Below are 22,965 nucleotides of genomic sequence, written 5' to 3' on the forward strand. Positions count from 1 at the left end.
ACTGGATTTAATCGGATTCTAAGAAATAGAGTATGGAAAAGGAATTTAGTAACTACTTACTTTCCCCATCAGACAGCTCTTTATTCAAGTGGTCAAGGTTAACAACTGATCATAAGTCACATTGTTTCTCATGGTCCCGCTGATTTGCAATGAGAAAGGCACCTCACCTCTCAGCCGGATATTCTCCTTCCAAATCTATAACGTTTATCTCATAATGGGAAAACATTAGACAAACCCAAGTTGAGGGACGTTATATAAAACAAATGACCAGGACTTTTTAAAAGTGTCAAGGTTGTGAAAGACCGAAATAAATAAATAAATAAATAGACCATTAAATTATCATACTGGAGGAGATATGATATGACAATATGTTATGAAAAAAGACATGAGTGCAAAATCTTGTGAGATTTGAAATAAACCTGTAGTTTAGTTAATAAACATCGTATCATTGTCAATTGCTTAGATTTAGGGAATATATTATGCTTATGTAAAATGATACCTTTAGCTTGGTGAAGATTTAAATGTACTCAGCATTATTGTTTTAATTCTTCTGTCAATCTAAAATTATTTCAAACTACAAATGTTTTAAATAGCATTCTACTTGTTTGTTACAACTGGTTCATAAAGCTGTCAAATGTGTTTATATACTGTAGGGGGCTTGTTAACAATTCAGTGAGGTAGAGCATATGTAAGAGATTATAATTATCAACATATTGTCCTGCCATCTGATTGAACTAACCCGGAGCATGGTGCCTTCTAATCTGTTCCCTTATGATTTAGAGATTATTTGCTGCCTTTCTTATTTTTGGTTTGTTTTTATAGGTTAGGGAAATGTAACCATTGGGTCCTCTCAAGTAATTCATTCTAATAAGCTCTTTGATCCTATCATATTAAAGGCCCACAAACAAAGTTGTTGCTTAGTGCTATGTCCCAGGGGACTTTACTTCAAAGGGCTCAAAGCAAGAAAGGGACAGATTAATTTTCTTTTTGTTCTTTTTCTTTTTTTAGTATATCCATGCCATTAGTACTATTTCTTGCAAGTTTTAGCAAGTAGTTCTTTGAGAGTGAAACTCTAGAAGTCAGAATATAAGAAATGAGACTTACTCATTGCCACTATACAGGAATGTGATGGAGTTTCTCCTAAAAATAGTTGTTCTATGTTTTCCAGTTTTACAAGCTATGAAGACTTTATCAAACTCTTAACAGTACAGAGAAGTGTCACGTGAAAGCAATTTTGTGTAGCAATTATCATTTCCAGATTATGTCAAGCTTCATTATTAACTTTCTTATTCTTAGATCCCTCTCTGTGGAATGGATATATAATTTTGGGTGTAGATTACTTCGTCTTTAATCACAATGATAAATAATCAAGGAGAAGACACATTTCAATCTGAAAGCAGGGGGAAATATGCATAAATCTCTAGCATTTTTCTCTTCATTTTGATTTCTGACAAAAAGAAGGAATTCAATTGTTTATAACTGTATAAGGAAGTAGCACTGAAAAATGTTCTGAATCTTATCAAGACTTCTTTTATCTGTTTTAAAATTTAATTTATAAGTATTATTTTTATGAAGTGTTATTTCTGAAACAGAGCAAATGCCATTATTTGGGTTGTGCCATGTACTAGATATAAATCCTTGGGGAATTTACATAACCTCTTCATGTCTCAGTTTTCTTATTCATAAATCAGAAATTATGCAATTTTCAATCCAAAAGGATTAATGGAAAAAATACGTGAATGGTAAGTAGTTGCTTGATAAATATCAGTCTAAGTACTCCTTAAGGAATAATTATTTTATATCTTTTTTTTAATTAAACTACATAAAACAATTTATACTTCTATAAAATAACATTTTTTTAAATGAAGTATTAAAAAGAACCTATCTTATTTAGTGATATTAGCAAAGGCATGTCCATACTCTAGTGTAAGATTTGATTTAGGCTACTTGTCTGTAAGTTTAGTATTAGATAGCTACATTTCAACTTTACATTTAACAACAGAGAAGTGTCTTCTCATCTCTGGGCAGAGCTACTTTTATTTCAAGCCTCCTAAGGGAGACTTGGATGTTGAAGATTGCAGATCCTATATGGATGAGACCACTAGCTTGGAAGTCAGACAACAAGGAAATCACATTCTTGTTTCACCTCTTCTATGACAAAGTTACTAAGCCTTTGGCATACTAGTTCTCGTCTGGAAAAAAAGAACTTGGGAGATTGCTGTGATATTTAAATCAAGTAAATTCTGTGAAACAACTAGTATAATGTATGTGTTTTCATTGTAGATATTCAACAACTGCTTGTTCTCCTACACCCACTCCTTGTTTACGGAACAGCATGTTTGGTTAAAGTATTTTAGTATCCATATGACCCACTGGATAGATCCCTGGGGTGGTTTCCACATACACTAGAATAAGCCTTTCTGTCCTGAGGCCATACTGAGAAAGCACCTTCTTAAAGTAGGTGCTTATTAAATATTTTAGGAAATGAAGGAGGTGAAGAGGTACAAAATTAAAGCATTAAATACTGTCATAATATGAAATCAAAGCTGAATTTACTGCTTAATAAGCAAGGAAAAGCTGTAGTTGGGAGACATAATATCTGAACAAAGAAATGGGTGATTTTTTTTTGAGGGTTTTGGGAAATGTGAAGTTCAGAGATCCGCAGGCTTATAGAAGCAGGAGTGTTTAGGGATTGGTTGATCTTTCAGCCTTTCACAAGCATGACCCCTGGAGCTGGAGAGTTGATGACTGGTTGTCTGGTTAAGGAAGACAATTGTTACTGAAAGACTGAGATAGGTTTAAAAATAGTTCTGATGAAGGCTTGCAACCACTACCAAAGAATAGTTAATCTTTGTCTTTCTTGAACTTGGAGGATAGGAACTGTTTCTTCTTTATAATCTAACTCTTTCAGGTTTGCAAAGACTGTAAACTCATCTATTTTCCTGGTTTATTTCCTGATACTTGCCCATATATGCATTACACCATTCAGTCCCACAGACTAAGACAACTTTTCCTAACAGCATGCTCATCTCAGTATGCATCTGCTGGATATTCATTCTGTATTGCACTTTCTCCTTTTGGTAAATTGTCACTCCTTCCTTAAAGCTAGGTTCAAATGTCATGGCATTTGTGAAGTGTCCTCTAAGCCACACATACTCGCTAAGTGAATTATTTGCTGACTATCCCCCACCCTCATTCCCCAGCCAAGGCAGTGTTAATATTTTCCTCCTTTGAGTTCACATAGTACCTTGAAACAAGGTAGCATTTCTCATAGTACCTTGAAACAAGTAGGACTGAAGCAAGTCAAGCATTTCTCATTGCATGTTGTAATTACGTTTTCCTGTGACTGTCTTTGTCCCTGCCTTATAAGTACCTCAAAGGCAGGTTCTCCTTTGCATATTTATTTTTTAATCCATTGCCTGGTTTAGTGTCTATAGGTGGGTACTCAATAGTGTATCTTGGATGGTAAAGATACATTTTGCATGGTGGATGTTAATGTATGGATGATAAATGCATCTTTTCATTTCCGGGCAAAAATTAAGTGATTTATTTTCATCTTCATTTATCAATGAGGAAAGGAAGACATTAAATAATGTCCTCAAGTTAGGTTAGGTGTGGTGGCTTATGCCTGTAATTCCAGCATTTTGGAAGGCCAAGGCAGGGGGATCACTTGAGGCCAGGAATATGAGACCAGCCTGGACAACACAGCAAAACTCTATCTGTACAAAAAATTTTTAAAAAATTAGCCAATTGTGGTGGTATGTGACTGTAGCCCCTGCTACCTAGGAGCCTGAGGTGGGAGCATTGCTTGAGCCCAGGAGTCTGAGGCTGCAGTGAGCTATGGTTGGACCACTGTACTCCAGCCTGGGTCACAGAGGGAGACCCTGTCTCAAAAAAAAAACAAAACAAACAAACAAAAAACCCAAAAAACAGAATAATAACTCTCTCAAGTGTACATTTTGCAAGTGGCAGAGCTAACAAATCCAAACCGCAGGTTCATTATCAGCGTCCTATTTCCCCAATATAATGTGAAATCATGCAACAACACAGAGGAGTTCATCTAGATAGAGGACTCAAGCCAACCACTATAAATCTTTCTCACGAACAGTGAGGGAAATGCACTAGAGCAAGCAATATGTTTTGTCACTGCCTGTGAGACATAAGAGAGCCTCAACACCATGATCAGGAGATACCTCCAGATACCAAGGGATTCCAACCTGCATACACTCTAGCCATTTGCAAGGGCAACAACTGAGACTGTACTAGTTTGCAAGGGCTGCTGTAACAAAGCCCCACAAAATGGGTGGTTGCAACAACAGAAATGCACCGTCTCCCAGTTCTGGAGGCCAGAAATCCTAAAGTAAGATGTTGACGGTGTAGGTTCCCTCTGAGGGCCTTGAGGGAGAATCTGTTCCATGCCTTTCTCTTAGCTTTTTGTGGTCTACTGGCATCTTTGGTGTTCCATGGATTGTGGCAGCATAACTCCAATCTTCACATGGGTTCTTCCTGTGTTTCTATCTCTGTGTTTAAATTTCTCCTTTTCCCAAGGTCACCAGTCATATTGGGTTAGGAACCCAATGGCTCCAGCAAGGACTCATCCTAACTTAACTAATTACATCTACGACAACACTATTTCCTAATTCTGCAGTACCAGGGGTTAGAGCGTCAATGTACAGATTTGAGGAGGACACAATTCCACTCTGAACAGAAGCCAAGGCTCTTCAAGGAAGGTCAGAATGTCTCTGAAAGAAAGATTTTGCAAAGAAGCAGAAAAGTACAGTATACATGGGAAGGCAGGCAATGGCAGAAGGGTATTTTTGTTTACTGCCTTTGCTGTGAAGGTAATCTATTGACCTGTGGGAAAACTAGTGGGGAGGAGGTACTAGTGGCCCCCAGCTCAGTTCTATCACTGCCTTGAGTGCCCACGGAAACACTTGAGGCAGTCACCAGGGTTGCGGAAACTACATTAATAACAGCAAACAAAACATATAACTTGCCAAGCACTATTCTAGACTCTGCTTATTTCAACTTTTATAATCCTTATTACAACATTGTAATTCAGCTGCCATATTAGATCCATATTACAGATGATTAAGCTTAGTCACCAGCAGATTAAGTAGTTTGCCCTGTGTCACCTAGCTTGTAAAACTCAGATCATGGTTTGAATCTGGGCAGCCAGAATTTAGTATATGTTCCATATTACTTGATATTTAGGCATTTAGTCATTTAATTCCTTTTCCTTTCTTCTCCTTCTTTCCTTCTCTTTCCTTTGATTCCTTTCCTTTTTTCCCCTTCTCTTCACCTATTCTTCCTTCCTTCCTTCCATTTTGCCTTCTTTCCTTCCTTCCTTCCTTCCCTTCTTTCTTCCCTCCTCCCTTCCAGTCATCCTATAAATTTTTAAGGTATAAAATAAAAAAATTAAAATAAAAACAATTATTGTGCTTTTTCCTTTCATATGCCCTTTCTCACTGAAGAAGTTTACTCTTGCTTATGCAAATCTGAATTAACTGTCAAGACAAATACATTCTTATTGGTGTATTTCCAGGAATGGAGACAGGGCATATTTGATTTCATATTCAGGCCCATTTTGATTCCACCTTGACCAGTCAACCTCTACACTTAACCCTTAGTGGTAAATGGGAAACCAAATTTATATTTTCTACTTCAATGTCTAAATCCAGGTTTCTTCCTGCTTCATGATCTTCAGAGCAAAAGCATCAAGAAATTCTTAGTCTAGTTTGTCTCCCCATCTTATAAGAAGCTGTCATTATAAATAAAGTCTAATGTCACTCTCATTGAGCTTGAAATTTAACACATGCTTTTGCCACTCAATGAGGGATTTCCTCTAACACACTTATTACGTAAATCTACTGTTCTCCAGTGGTTTTACTTTGGTATTATACTACTATAAAAGCATATTTGGTGACAAAGACTTAGCAATATAATAGTAATAATGAGCCTTGAAAATAAGGCTGAAAATTCCACAAACACAGGATCATTTTTCATAAAATATGCTATTTTCATCTCCCGAGCCAGAATTATTACTCAATAATCAGACATCTACATCAAATTGAAATCTGGAATGGGAAAATCAGATAAAATTAACTGTTTAAGGCCTACAATTTATTTTAAAGTTTTAGTTAATCAAGGGGGAAACTTTTTTCATGAAACATTATTAAACTATTGCGCTTTTATTATAAGATTTTTCCAACTAGTCTGCAATTTAAAAAGACATGTAAACAAAATTGAGCAGCAGAAAGTTTCTCACATCTGGGATGAATAATAAAGAGAAATAACTTGTTTATTTTATACTTCATGCATTGCAATCTTCAAATACGAATATTAAAAACCTTCAATGTCTTCTTGCCCTTAAATTTTTACCTTGTTCAGCCAATATCAACTGCTTATTTGAACTACCATACATTCATATAAGTATATGCTGAGTATGCCCAGAGATAAAGGAGGAAATACCTCATAAAAGTGTTATAATGGCATCAGTATTCCAGTGTTTAGCATATGAACATTGCAGCATAGTTCTAAGAGATGTTTTAGAAATTTATCCAGTCTACTTCCAATGTCTTGAGTCAAGACTTAATTTCATATCTGAAAGATATTACCTTCTTATATTAGAGTCTAAAATCACAAGTGCTAACATCAAGCTAGTGTCTTCCTACGCCATGAATATTCAAGGCTGCAGAAAAGCATGCATAGATCAGGCACCTTCACAACTGTAAGCCACAGAAGCTGAATGTTGATTTCTCAGGCAACCGGGGAATGTATTGGAAGAATATCAAGGAATTGTTGCATTGATGGGCCAATAAAAGGATAAAATGGTGAAATGACAAAAGCCAAGATTTTGCATTAGAAGTTAGGTAGAGAGAACAACCAAGATCATGTTTTAGAGGGATGCTGGTCCTTCTTTTGCTCATTCAAGATTCAATATCTTTAGAGAGAATGTGTGATTGGCTAAGCCCAGGTAGTAACAGAATGAATTGACCTGCAGAGCTTTTGTGGTGGGAATGGGTACTGCTCCATTCAAAACATACTTAATAAATAATTATTCTTCAAGGGAGAATAAAATGACAAAAGAAAGTGGGGATGGGAATTGGATGGGAAGAAGGACAATTGAAAAGTCACTGATATCCAATATGATATGGTATGTGTGTGTGTGTGTGTGTGTGTGTGTGTGTGTGTGTGTGTATGATGGCCTTCTCTGTTAAAAATAATATCTGCATGCTTATATAAAAAGTATAACTCCATATAAATGCTTCAATGTCCAGTCCCTAAAGATTCAAAGGCTTCAAAATACCATGCCAAGTGAGCGCTTAGAATCAGGAGACCAAAATCTAACTATTCCACCTCTAACTTATAATACAGAGCATGTGATTTTGCTTCTTGATCTTTAATTACTTTTGTTGAAAAATGAGATTCATATAAAACTGACAACATAAAATGTTGTGAGATGAGAATATTCTATGTAAAAGTCATTTCCAACATAAAAAACACCACACATAAAGTTAGTTTTTCATTTTTCAGTTTCCTTTGGGTCTAAGGAGGGAGCTTGATTTTTTTTTTTTTTCTTTTAAGAATAGATCTTCTGTACTTGCTCCTTCCATATCAGGAAGACTCCTGAACAGGCCTTTAAAGACTAGGAAACATTTTCCTTTGGCTGAGAGAGAAGCGTCAGTAGAACTGAAGAAGCAGTCATAAAATTATTTTTTTAAGTGCACATAATTAACTTGTGAAGTTGGGTGAACAATTTTAGCTCTAAGCAAAGGTGTGGCTTAGTCACTTTTATTAATACTTTTAAAAAGCCTTCTTGTTTTGTCCTTTATGTGACTTTTCCCAATTAGCTTGGATATATTTTATACCGCCCTGTGAGGAATTTTATAAGTTGTGTATTATTTTTCCTTTCCAAAAAAAAAAGGGTTTATAAGTTCCAGATTTTCCCCCCCTCCATGTGGCCCTTATTAGTCTTCCCTGGGGGCTTTTTTACCCCCTGCCCTCCAACGTGAGGCTTAACTGGGATGGCTCTTGCAGTCATAATTGAAAATTAATGATGAGAAGCAGCCCCAAACCACACCATTCCTTTTTCCCCGTCCTCAGTCCAAGAAGTGTACAATGCAGATTTTCTTTCAGGGACTGGAGAGGTGATTAATCGTCATGGGGTCTTGACACTGGCTTCAGATAAGTGGCGTAGTCTGGCAGTAACACAAATATGTGGACACCATTCCCATTAATCTCCGAACACCACATGGAAAGGCAAAAGCCTTTGCGAGGCCTCTATAAAGGGAGTTATTATTATGAGGCCAAATTTTCTATAAAGAAAGGCTAATTTGTAGCCTCTGTGAACCAGTTTAAGAGCAAAGGAGTTCCTACACTCTACTTATAAAGAGACTTTTCTCCAACTGAGAAGATGTAAATGGAGTGTGAGGGTGAAAATAGGAAAACAAAACTATGAGGGAACTGACAATGAAACGTACAGAATCATTACTACTGGTCTGTGAGAACTATGAGGCTGGCTGGGAGCCATGTTTTTGTCATTGCCACAGCTGAAGCACACAGACAGCTCTCAATGTATGTTGAGTAAATGGAGAAATAGAAAGTTTGCTTTTCTTTTTTAGCATGCAACACTCATATTTGATAGTGGAAAACTGAAAAGGAATACAAATGAAATGTTATTTCTGATATTATGGTCTTTGTACTATTATTAAGCAATTCTATGATCATTTCTGCTATTTATGATATTATGATCATGATAATATTATTAAACAATGCCACATTCATCCACCTGGAAACTCCAAATGCATCATTCTTCAGGTTGGCTCATAATTTTCTTTCTGAATAAAGTCTATTCCTTCTTATTCACTGGTGTTCTTACATGGAGTACATGCTTCATTTATTGTGTTTATAGATATTGCAATTATATTTTTAAATACTTCCTTTTTGATCAGCTTGTGAGCTCCTTGAGACATGGATCATGGCGTGCTTTTCCTGCCATTCATGGCATTGCATCACTCAGGTGCTCAATAAGTCTTTGTTGAGTTGCAATAATATCTATGTGAATAAATTGCCTTAATCCCAGTTTTGCTTTTCCTCTGACTTAGTAGGCTGTCTGTAACAATGAGTAGTGTAATTGTTAAATATATAGCCTTTAGATGGTCTTTTTTGGATGAGACATCTCTATTTTCCATGTGGGGGAGAGACAGATGTTTGACTTGGGGGCCAGATAAATGTTAGTTTTCCCCTTTGTCCTTGTGAAGACATGGCATCGTCTCCCCAGTAGAAGAATATGGGAGATTTTCTGAGTTGGAGATGGCACAAAGTTATGCTTATTTAACATTGATAGTTCAAAGATGACAATTAAACACAAAGTCTCACAGTTTCATAGGCAGTTTTTAAAAAGTTTTTAAAAATATATCCTTATTTTTAAATACTATTCATATTTATTTCTTCTATGAAGAGGGCAATTTACTAACTACTGCATTTGGCTATCTAAACCATTCTATATTAATTAAATAAACTTTGAGATTAAATTGATAGCAAGTGATATTACTCTTTTTTTAAAAACTATACTTGGAAATCTTTCTAATGAAATATTGATATATTCTAATGAATGTAGAAGAGTTCATAAAACATATATTTTTAAAATAGTAATAAAATAAAAGCTGTAGAAGCATCAGCCAAGTTAAAAAATTGCCACTATATAGGAGTTTCTTGTGAGCTGTGTCCTGTTCTGAAGCCTTCTTTCCCAGTAAGGGTAATCACTATCATGACTTTTGTGATAATCATGACATTTATTAACTTTATAATTTTATCACCTATGTATATATCCATATACTAAATATTTTAAGTAGCCAGGTTTGATACTTTCTATAAATATAGTCAGATGGTGTGTGTTCTCCTGTTACTCATTTAGTTTCCTCAACACTATAAATTTAATCCACATTGGCAGTTGTAGCTGTAATTCAGTCATTTTTGTTGTTATTTCAAAGAGTATGGCTGGACTATAGTGTATTTATTTTATTTATTTTAAATTTAAATTATTCATTTTGGGCCATTTCAAACAATGCTTTTCTAAAAATTCTTACAAGTGTCCACTGACATGTGCACATAGGGTTTCCTTAGGGCATATACTTAGGAATGGAAAGCAAATGTTTGGCTTTCTTAAGTAAGGTTAAATTATTTTCCAAAGTAATTTTTCTAATTGACTTGCCTCCAGCACTGTGTAAGTGTCCCCATTATTTCACTTCTTCACCAATACCTACTACTATCAGACATTCATATCTTTGCTTTCCAGTGGGTGTGTAATATTGTCATTAGGCCTTTAATCTGTAGTTCCCTGATTATTGAGATTTAGAATATTTCATGTTTATTTTGACTATTCACTTTTCCATTTCAGTGAAGTGTCTTTTAAAATAGTTTTCTTATATTCCTACAACAAATGAAGCTGTACTTTAAATTTCATTTTTACTTGTTACTCATGTGTATAAATATTGTTGATTTTACATCATGACTTTGTCTCCTACAACCTTGTTAGAATGACTTATGAATTCTAAAAGTTTTTAATTTCTGTTAGATTCCCTACAATAGAGGTAAGATATTCTTCACTTATAGACAGCAAAGTGAAAATATTTATAGTTTTACTTCTTTCTTTTCAATCCAAATGTCTTGTATTTTTCTGGCCTTATTGCACTGACTAGGGTCTCTAAGGACAATGTTGAATAGTAGGGGTTAAAGGGGGAATCCCTGCTCTTTTCCCAACCTTAGTTAGAAATTATTATCTTTCATCATTATGTATAATATTAGCTGTAGAGATTGTTAGATGTCCTTTATCGAATTCAGGAAATTCCATTTTATTCCTAATTTGATGAAAGTTTTTCATGAATAATAGGTGCTCAACTTTGCCAAATGATTTTTTGCAGGTATTAGCATAATTGTATGTTTTTATCCTATTTTTCTTAAGAATATAAATTACATTGATTTTAGAAAAATGAAACAAATTTGTGCCTTAGTTAAGTATCACTTGGTGATAATGTAGTTTTCTTTTTTATATATTAATGGATTCAATTTGCTCATGTTTCATTAAAGATTTGCTTCTATATTTGGAGGGATACGGTCTGTAGTTTTCTTTTGTTTTTTAACTGCCATATCCTGTCTGTATTTCTGAAATATTTTCCTAAGATTGTTATTATTTTTTCCTTACAATTTTAGAAAAATTCACAGTAGAAACAGTATAGTTTTGGATGTTTCTTTGTGGGAAGATTTATAAACACATGTTTATCTTTAAAATAGTTATAGAACTTTTAATATTTTTGGTTCCCAATTGCCATAATTTTTGCTTCAATAGGTCTATTTTATCTAAATTACATTTTATTATCAGTGATTCTTATAATGTGTTCCTATCATTAATACCTTTAGAGTCTTTAGTGACGTTTCTTTTATATATATATATATATATATATACGTATATATATACACACATATATATATATAAAGGAAGCATTTATATATATATATATATATATATATACACACACACACATCTTTTGAAATTTGACATTGTGTCTTTTTTCTTTGGCTATTAATTATTCTTCCTTTGGGTCCTAATTTTTATTAGTCTTTTTCAAAGATCTTTGCTTTATTTCCTTGTTTGTTTTATGGAATCTATTGTATCTTATTTTCTAATATATTAATTTATCTTCTTAATAATTTTATACTTCTATTGTTTTTGAATTTTTCTATTCTAGCTGCTTCTTGAGTTTTAAGCTCAACTAAATGGTTTTTCAGCTTCTTTCATTCTAATATATTTATTTAAGGCTTATTATTTTAACATAAGCATGGCATTAGGTTTATCTCACAAATTTGATATATCATTTTTTAATCATGGTTTAGATCAAAATAATTTCTAATTTCCATTGTGAATTCTTCTTCTTCCCATGAATATTTGAAAGGCTGACAGCTTTCTTTTGAACTCTTTTACTGTTCTTTGAATGTTTACCCTATCCTAGCCTACAAGCTTGATTTCATATATTCTATTCACTGTGTGTATAACTTGCCAGGATTCTATTTCAGACTTATGTGACCCTACTTTCTGTGGTATTGTTACTCTCCACTTTAATACTATTATAGTCCCTATGTAATCATTATCTTTTCTCTCCATCTATTCCTGTTTTTCCTTGTTTTTCCCTGAGATAACTTTCCTTTTACCTCCAGAACTCACTTCATGATTACTTTTCTTCAGAGATGTCTTTTCTTTCTAGCCTCTATTGAATTTTTCTTTCATTAATTGGTTTCCAGAAATTTTATTTTGATGTTCTTATGCACATACCCACAGGTTTTATTTAATTTATGCTGCTTCTTCTTAACAGTAAGAATAGGCCAATATCACCCATCAGTTTTAGAAAATCTCAGCCATTATCTTTTCTAATATTACTTCCACTCTATTCTCTTTCTCTTCTCCAGGGCTCCAGTTAGGCTAGATTTTTCATTTTATCTTTTCACATGCGTTTCTCACCGCTGTTTTCTGTGTTCTCATTTCTTTTATGATTTCCATGAATCCACTTGCATGTTTTCTATTTTCCTGTCATTCCCTTAACTGATACTCTTTTCTATTGTGCCCTGTCCACTAAGCCCATCTATTTAGTTGTAAATTTCTATTATTATATTTTATAAGCCTACATTTTCTATTTCATTTATTTTTTTCAAGAATTTCCTTTCTCTGGTGAATTCTTTATCTTTGTCTCTCTTTCCTTAAACATATTAATCACAGTTAATTCAATGTCTACGCTTTGTATCTGTAATCATGCAAATATTCTTGAATCTTCTTCCATTGTTTGCTTTTTTACCTGACCCTGCGCACGTGTGTGTGTGTGTGTGTGTGTGTGTGTGTGTACAGTTGAATGCTGGACACTGGAAAGGAAAAATATAGTCTTTAGATATTATTGATTTCCCTAGAGGCTTCACCATATCCTCTACCAGATCCCAAAAGTGACAGCAGATGACCTTAAATCAGCCATACCCTGTGCTGACTTAGCCCAGTTTGTAGTTTTCCCAAGATAATTTCTACTTCTGATTCATATGCTCTTAGAGCGTAGCTCTCCAAAGTTTCTAATTTAAGACATCAGATCTTATACTCTGTGTTTTGTTTGTTTCTCCTTGTCAGCATGAGACAGCCACAAAGGTAAGTTTGCCTTTTCTTGACTATAGTGGAAAACCTTATAATGTTTTCCTTTTAAGTAAAGTGCTTGTTTATCGATTAAGATGTACACTTTTTCACGTTAATGATGTGTCCATTAAGTTATATTTTATTGAGTGTATTTTTATCATTGTATGTGCTAAATTTTGACTAATGCTTTCTCTACATCACTGGAGATAATCATGTAACTTTTCTTTTAAGCTCCATTTATATCGGGAGCTTAAAATTATTTATGGCCTTTTTACCTTTGAACCACACATGCATTACTAAAATTAAGTGCTATTGTTTTATCTTTTATTACATGTTACATGCTATTAGATTCTATTTGCTAGTGCAATATTTAAGAAATTTGCATGAATATTTATAAGCAAATGTATTTGTAATTTAGCAATTTTATGCAATGTATAAAATCAATGTTGTATTCATATTATAAAGCCCATTTAGATGTTATCCTTTTTCATTGGTCTGGAAAAATTTATGTAGCATTAAAACTACCTGAACTTTAAAAACTTGGTAAGATTCCTAGATGAAGTTAGTTGAGAGTGGTGCTTTCTGGAAAAGAGTTCTTTAACTACATTCTCTATTTACTCTAGGGTAATTTGTCTGCTTATATTTTCTGTATATGGAGTTTACTTTTGGTTTTTCAACAAAATTATTTATTTAATCTAGGTTTTTTTTCTTTTGGAAGCATGACATAGAGTTTACAATGAAACTAGATTTGGCATTTATTTCTAGTGTGTATCAGTTTTCTAACTCATTTACTTCAATCTTTATGAAGCTTTCTATCAGCTTTCTTTTCATTTACTTTGCCATTCTTTTCCTAGGTTTTTGAATTGGATAGTTAATGCATTTAATTTTTGCCTTTTTATTGACATAGATATTTAATACTATAATTAATTTTTTTGAGACAGAGTCTCAAAAGAGAGAGAAATTTTTTTGAGACAGAGTCCCAGCCCTCTGTTGCCTGGGCTAGAGTGCTGTGGCGTCAGCCTAGCTCACAGCAACTTCAAACTCCTGGGCTCAAGTGCTCCTCCTGCCTCAGCCCCCAGAGTAGCTGGGAATACAAGCGTTCACCACTATGCCCAGCTAATTTTTTCTATTTTTAGTAGAGACAGGGGTCTCAGTCTTGCTCAGGTTGGTCTAGAATTCCTGACCTCAAGCAATTCTCTCGCCTTGGCCTCCCCAAGTACTAGGATTACAGGTGCGAGCCACCACACCCCGCCAATACTATAGTTTTTTTCTCAAAATTGTTTTAGACACATTTCACATAAACTTTTGTGTCCTGTTTTTATTATTCTTATTTTCAATTAATTCCACAATTCTTTTATATTTACCCTTTGACTCACGAGTTGCTTCATATACATTGCTTATGTTTCTTTCAATATGGAAAGGTATTACCTTCTTTTTTTTATTGATTTCTCAGTCTTTTATCATTGTGATTAGAGAATGCTATTTTTATACCCTGGAATTTATTGAGGTTTTTTATTTTTTTTTTTGAAAATTGTTTAAATCATATTTCCTTAAAATGAGTGAATGTTCCACATGAACATCAAATGAGGGTACATTCCCTATATAGTATATTTTTAATTGTATGACAGACATTTTTTTTCTTAAAAAAAAGACTGGAAACCGAAATAAATAATGTTTACCTCCAGAATGGGGCACACCCTTTCTTACATCACGGCACAAGGGTAGAAACCTAATGAATTTGATTCCTCATGGAGCTGGATCTGACTGAATTGTGCTACAGATGTTGGTAGACTTCATTAAAATAAGTTCTGTAGATCAGGACCTTCCCCTAACTGGGACTAGAATCTAAAAGCTAGGTGGCAAAGGTGCCTCTGTTTCGTGGCTCAGACTGTGCTGTCTAGGATTTCTGGAGACCTCTTGCTGTTTTCTTACCCCGCTGCTGTCTACTCTGTGGTCCCTGAGGAGTTCTCCTAGGTCTGCATCTCATTCTCTACTTATCTTGTCTAGAGAAGTCCTACAGTGCTGTCTCACCCCTGGACCTTCTCCAAGCAGCAGCCCTAGCTTCTGTGACAATCTGGTATGCCAATGCCATGGAAGGATTTCTTTCAGCTCTCCAGTACTGAAGTTTCAGAGTGGGAGAAAAAGGCTCCCAGCTCTTCTGTCTCGCCTTTAGCCTTAATCCCAGAGTGCATTTAATGGATTTTGCATAGCTCTGCTCTGTTTTCAGATTGTGGATGACTTGAACTTGCTGGAAGCCACATGTATCCCTGGGTGCTCTTTCTCAACTGTCTTCCTCGGGATTTGCTTCTGGGGTGCCCTTCCTGAGCATTCAGTGAATATCCATGGCAAACAGGCTCTTCACTATTATAATCTGTCACACTTGACCACATGTGGTCATATATATTTCATTAGAAGCTATCCTCATTTCTCTCTCCCCTGTCTGTGGCTGATTCCTCTTCTTGCAACTACAACAGAAGGGAAGGTAACTTAAGTTGCTTCTCTCTGGTGAAAGATCCCTCACATTTTTGGAATTTAGTTCACTGGGCATTTTTTGTGGCCATTTCTTTATTTATCCAGCTTATTTTGGTTGTTAGAGTGAGAATGACTGTCTCTTGTTACTTTCTACATCTAAACCTTTGTTCCCTTTTGATTTTTAAAATTTTTGTCCATTCCATTCTCTCTCCTCCCTCCCCCAAACTGTTATCTGTAGTGATGTTTTGCTATTATACTGTCTTTTCTTAAAATTTTGGTATACTATAGCTTAAATTATTTTTAAAATTATTGTAATCCATTCCTAAATTTTGCAAGCTATCTTTGTAAGGCCTCCTTACTTCAATCACATAATTTCTGAGATTTTTTCTAATTTTAACTTATCCTGCCCTCTCAAATCTTCTAATTCACTTTTTACATTTTTTTCTCGCCCTTTGAAATCTTACAATTTCATCTTTGCTGTGGTGTTTACATTGGGCATAACTTCATTATCTGGAGGGGTATTATTCTTCTCTTGAATATTATTTTTGCCTTATATTTAATAGTAATGTTTTTTGTGCCCTTGTGGAAAATTACTTGTATAAATTTAAAATGCAACAATAGGCCGGGTGCGGTGGCTCACGCCTGTAATCCTAGCACCCTGGGAGGCCGAGGTGGGTGGATCGCTTGAGGTCAGGAGTTCGAGACCAGCCTGAGCGAGACCCCGTCTCTGCTAAAATAAAAATAGAAATAAATTATCTGGACAACTAAAAATATATATAGAAAAAAAAATTAGCCAGGCATGGTGGCGCATGCCTGTAGTCCCAGCTACTCGGGAGGCTGAGGCAGTAGGATCACTTAAGCCCAGGTGTTTGAGGTTGCTGTGAGCTAGGCTGACGCCACGGCACTCACTCTAGCCCGGGCAACAAAGTGAGACTCTGTCTCAAAAAAAAAAAAAAATAAAATAAATAAATAAATAAATAAATAAATAAAATGCAACAATACCATGCAGCAGTCCCCAACCTTTTTGGCACCAGGGACTGGTTTAATGGAAGATAATTTTTTCACGGACTAGGGGTAGAGGGTGGAGATGGTTTCAGAATAATTCAAGAGTGTTACATTTATTGTGCACTTTATTTCTGTTATTATTACTTTGTAATATATAATAAACTAATTATACAACTCACCCTAATGCAGAATCAGTGGGAGCCCTGAGATTGTTTCCCTGTAACTAGACGGTCCCATCTGTGGGTGATGGGAGACTGGCATCCGAAGTGTGTTGCTTATGTCCAGTCTACTCTGTAATCTTGTTTTGGTTGCTGTCACTGCAGAAAACCCTGCTTCACAAAAATAGGATGTTGGAAATAGAAGCAAGCTTTTCAATGCTTTTGTGGCAATCTCAGGATATTCTGTCCTGTCTTTAATCCAGAACATATGGGGATGTCTCAAACATACTGTTAAGGCCACTGTCATTTGAGACCTCAAGCAGTTGATACTCTTCTAGCATGAACAAAGTCGATTCACCTGCTTTATCCACAAATGTGTCACAAATCCATTCCATCCTAGTTTGGGGGTCTTTTGTGGTTGGGAAGTAATGCTCAAACTCTTTTGAAAGCTGAGATAGGTAATCACACACCAGCAGGGAGAAAGAAGGCCCTGGCTCAGTCTCTTTCAAAATCTCTGCTAATGTTTGAAACATAATAAGAAACCCCAGTGTTCACTGATCATGCCCATAATTCCAGTTTGGCTTTGAACACAGCCACTTTATCTGCCAACTTGAAAACAGTTGTCGTTCTCCCCCAAAGTGACAGACTAAGTTCACTGAGCAAGTTGAATGTGTCACACAAGTAAGCAAGTTTTGTGACCCATTCTGTGTCACTGAAATGTGCTACCAATGATGCCTGTTTTTCTAAAAGAAATCTCTAGAGAAGCTCTTGTAACTCAAAACTTTAGGCAGTGATCTACTTTTAGAAAGCCATCTCACTTCTATGGATAAGAGAAGATGTGTATGCTCTGTGTCCATCTCTTCACAGAGCTGCACAAACAGATGTGAGTTAAGGGCATGTACTTTAATGTGGTTGATAATTTTAATCACATCTTGCAAAATATTGTTTAGCTCAGGTGACATTTTTTGGCTAGTCAGCATTTCTCTATGGAAGACACAGTACATAGACTCACATTCGAAGGACCTCCTTGACCCAAGTAGTGAAACCAGAAAGCCGTCCAGTCATGGCAGCAGCTGCTTCCATGCGTATACCAACACGAAATGACCAATTCAGTTTTCCTGATATGTTATCATTCAAAGATTTGAATAGTTCTGCAGCTGTGGTGTTGAGTGGTAAAAAAAATGCACATAACATATGCTTATGCACATCCTCATGAAAAATATATCAGACAAAAACAAGCATTGTTGCCTTGTTGTCAACATTGGTAGACTTGTCAACTTGGATTGTGTACCATGGTGACTCATTAATCCTCTCTAACAATTGTGCCTCAATATCCTCTCTATTTCATCAATTCATCTAGTTATGGTGCTAGCCAAAAGAGGAACACATGCCACCTTTTGAACTACAGTCTCTCCTAAAAGTTCATGGCCAATGTCCTTAGCACCAGGCAGGATCAACTCTTCACCAATAGTAAAGGGCTTCTTAGCTTTGGCAATGTGGTTAGCCACTAAGAATGATGCTCTCAGTGCAGACACATTTGATGAAGTGGTGGCCTTCAATAATTGCTTCTGTTCTTTGTGTTCATGTTTTTTGTTTTTTTTCTTTTGAAAAACTCTGAAGTCTTATCTTTTAATGCAGGGTGCTTGGTCTCCATGTGGCGAAATAGTTTTGAACATTTCATGGCTTCTTTGGATAGCCAGTCACCACATGTTATACAAAGAAGGCTTGGAGAATGTGAATCACCTGTTGCAATGAACCCCTAATTTAAGAAGGCTCTTGGTATTTTCTTTTAAATGCAGCTTTCATTGTATTGGCAGTCTTAGACTCTTCTGCTGTGTCATCATTGGGTCTTTCTCCCTTTTCAAAGAGGCTCTCCAGCAATGTTTGTTTTTTACTCATTTTTGCTAGGGTTAGCTTGTGGGCTTACCAACACTGTGACTGAGACAAGTGTGCAGTGCGAGAAACAGGCAGACAGAAGTTGTAAATAAAATAATACGCAGGCCCTGCACAGACTAAAATAAGTGTCTGATTCTGACTTAAAGCCTGCCACCAGATGCAGCTTAATTGTCACTTGCCACTCACTGATAGGGTTTTGATATGACTCTGTAAGTAACTGATTTATTATGGTCTCTGTGCAGTCAAACCTCTCTGCTAATAATAATCTGTATTTGCCATCACTCCCCAGCACTAGCACCACTGCCTCAGCTCCACCTCAGCTCATCAGGCATTAGATTCTCATAAGGACTGTGCAACCTAGATCCCTTACAAGCACAGTTTACAGTAGGGTCCGGACTCCTATGAGAATCTAATGTCACTACTGATCTGAGAGAAGGCAGAGCTTAGGCAGTGATGGGAGTGATGGGGAGCAGCTGTAGATACAGATAAAGCTTTCCTTGCTTGCCCACCACTCACTTCCTGCTGTGCAGCCTGGTTCCTAACAGGTCATGGACTGAAAGTGGTCTATGGCCCAGAGGTTGGGGACCGCAGGTGTACAGAATCAAAGTGTAATCCTTTTGCATTGTCCTGTATAAGTGGACTTAGTTTTTTTTTTCTTCTTCTTAGACCAGTAGAAGGTTTTGGGGTAGATTAACATGCTTCATAGCTCCAGAGTTCTCTCATGTGCTGATCTTGAGAAGTGTTAAGAAAATAACACATGACTTCAACTCTCCAAAAGCTTGTGGCACTGCTTTTCTATCTGTATTTTGTGTTTCCTTTACTCAATTGTCTCTGTCATTCTAAAATGGAATTCTACTCCCAGCAGTTTGCTTATTTATTACTGTTTTTCCCTCAATCTGTGCCTTTGCCCTGAGGTGAAACAACCGTTGGCTATTTTCAAACTCAAATGGAAACCAAAAATGTGTAGCAGTAACTATACTTACCTCAGACAAAATAGACTTTAAGTCAAAAAACATAAAAAGATACAAATAAGGTCATTAGATAATGATAAATAAATCAAGCAATATGATATAACAATTGTGAATACATATATACCCAACACCAGAGTACACAGGTATATAAAGCAAATATTATTAAATATAAAAAGAGAGATAGACACTAAAACTATAATAGTCAGGGGTTTCAGTGCTCCACACTAAGCAATGGAAAGATCATCTAGACAGAAAATCAATGAGGGAACATCATATGTAATCTGCACTACAGACCAAATGGACCTAACAGACATTTACAAAGCTGCAACATCATACAACAGCTGAAGAATACACATTCTTCTCATAGGCATGTGGAACATTCTCTAAAATAGACCATATGTTAGGCCACAGAAAAAGTCTCAACAAATTTAAAAAAATCAGAATCAGATCAAGTGTCTCCTCAGAATGCCGTGGTATAAAACTAGAAATCAATAACAAGAGGCACATTGGAAACTATAAATAGAAAATAAACAACACACTCCTAAACAACCAATGAGTCAATAAAGAAATTAAGAAATAAAGCAAAATTTTTTTGAAAGACATGAAAATGGAAACACAATATATGAAAACCTATGTGATACAGTAAAAACAGTGATAAAAAGTTTATATCAATAACCACCTACCCCCCAAATTAGAAATATTTCAAGTAAACAATGTAATGATGCACCTCAAGGAACTAGAAAATCAAGAACAAACCAAACCTGAAATTAGTAGAAGGAAAGAAATAGTTAAGATCAGAACAGAACTAAACAAAATGGAAACTAAAAGAGTAATACAAAAAGAACCCAGATATAAAACCATGTTCATATTGGCTGCAATCTTTGACAAAGCAGATAAAACATACATTGGAGAGAAGAATCCCTATTCAATAAATGGTGCTGGGAAAATTGGATAGCCACACATAGAAGATTGAAATAGGATCTACACCTCTCACCACTCTTAAAAATCAACTCGCAATAGCTAGCAGACTTAAACCTAAGGCATGAAATCATAAGAGTTCTTGAAGAAAATGTTGGAAAAACTCTTATAGATATCAGCCTGGGCAAAGCATATATAATGAAGACTCCGAAAGCAATCACAACAACAGCAAAAATAAATAAATGGGACCTGATCAAATTTAAAAACTTCTGCATAGCCAAGGAAACAATCATTAGAGTGAATAGAGAACCTACAGAATGGGAGAAAATATTTACATACTACACATCCAATAAAGGGCTAACTAGAATCCATACAGAATTCAGGCAAATCAGAAAGAAAAAATCAAACAACCCCATTAAAAAGGACAAAGGACATGAACAGAAACTTTTTAAAGAAGACAGACTAATGGCCAACAAACATATGAAAAAGTGTTCAACATCTCTACTCACCAGGGAAATGCAAATCAAACCACAATAAGATATCACTTAACTCCAATGAGAATGCTTTTATCCAAAAGTCCCAAAACAGTAAATGTTGGCATGGATGTGGAGAGATGGAACTTTACTTTGTAGTTTGGTACAAAATAATTCTAGTCATAGACAATTAGGTAAAATTTATCCCCCTCTTTTCAACCTGAAAGATTTTTTATATGACACAATTATTATATATGTTTATTATGACATTTGAAAATATTTGGACCTGGTTGGTTATATGAATGAATGTTTAATTACTAATTATATTTCTGTTTTTGTAATAATCCTAGGACTACTCAGGTTTTACATTTCTTCTTGTGTCATTCTGGTAAGTCATATTTCTAGAAAATTGCCTCTTTGGTCTTAGTTTTCAAATTTATTAAAATGAAGCCCATTATCTGCTCTTATTTTTAAAATATAACTGCTGTATACATTTATGACCTCTCTTTAAATTTCTAGTGTAATTTTATTATTTTGAATTCTGTTTTCATGAATCCTGTAATTATTTTTTCTTTAACCATGAGAACTTTAACCATAATTCCTAAAACCTTTAATGGACAGAAATTTTCCCTGTATCTTGTTCTCTTAGGAAAAGAGAAAAATATAAAAATATCAATAATATAACTATGTTAAATTAGACTACAGCCTTTCTTTCTGTATAAAATAAAATAGAATCCTCTTCCAAAAGTCTGGCTTTGAATCATTTTTTTATTTCAAAGGAGGCTTAATCCTCTTGGAAAAAAATAAAGAAAATAAACAAAAGCCACTTGTCAGAGAGTGAGACAAATTCCTAGACAGTTTGATGTTGTTGATACCTCTTTTGTATGTTGGCCTCAGATGCTCACTAGCAAAGGAAGTCACAGTTAAATTTTTGGAGACTAGTAGCTTCTTTACCACATATTGATGTTACTCAAATGGTAACTTAAAGTTGAAGGATGTTTGCCCGTCCTATCATCCCAGGTGCAGATAATCAAGGTTCTGTACCTTTGGATCTTCAGGATTGTAATAATGCTGAGTTATTTATCAGGCTAGTTCAGTACAAATTTTACCTGAAAATGAGCATGGAAGCTAATGTGCTTTGGTAAAGAACCACTTTATATTCTGCCCCACACTTCTGTTCCTCCCAATACAGTTTCACAGCCAGAACCCTGATTCAATTCTCAGACCTCAGGCCCTGTCTATAAACATGGTCTTGTTTATTCATTCAACACGTATCTATTGATTACCTCCTCTGTGCAGGTCCTGTGCTTGTTTCTGTGAATATGAAATTGAATATAGAATAAGTATTCACCCCCTTCTACGTACTTAAGTCTACTTGATCAACTTGTCTTAGGATTCCTGTGTTCTTATTGGCATATTTTGGTTGAAGTGAATGTCCTCAATTAAGATTTTGACCATATCATGTCCTTATAATAAACCTGTAATGTTATCTGCAATTAAATGAAGTCGTAATTTTTAAAGCAATGTTCTAAACCCTCCTCTAGCCTTGTCTAGCTATATGACTCTTCTTAGAAAAGTGTGCTCCATTTTAACAGTTACTTAATATCAGTAACTATACTGATGCTTAGAGTTTTCTTGTTGAATTCTCAAACTATTTCCACATTTAATTCTGTATAAGCAAAGGTCTAACTCCTTCATTTATTTAATAAACTTTTATTATAGACCTACTAAATGCTGCCCACTTGTCAGATAGTGGGCACCCATCAGTGCCCAAGGAAACAGGTGCAGTCCATGCCATCATAGATATTGTAAAAGACAGCTATTGTTAATTAATTACAATGATGATAAGTGTTACAAAGGTAAAATGCATGGTACAGTGAGAATGACTATTCAAGAAAACTAAA

The sequence above is a fragment of the Lemur catta genome, chromosome 1, assembly GCF_020740605.2.
Source record: "Lemur catta isolate mLemCat1 chromosome 1, mLemCat1.pri, whole genome shotgun sequence".
Taxonomy (NCBI): Eukaryota; Metazoa; Chordata; class Mammalia; order Primates; family Lemuridae; genus Lemur; species Lemur catta.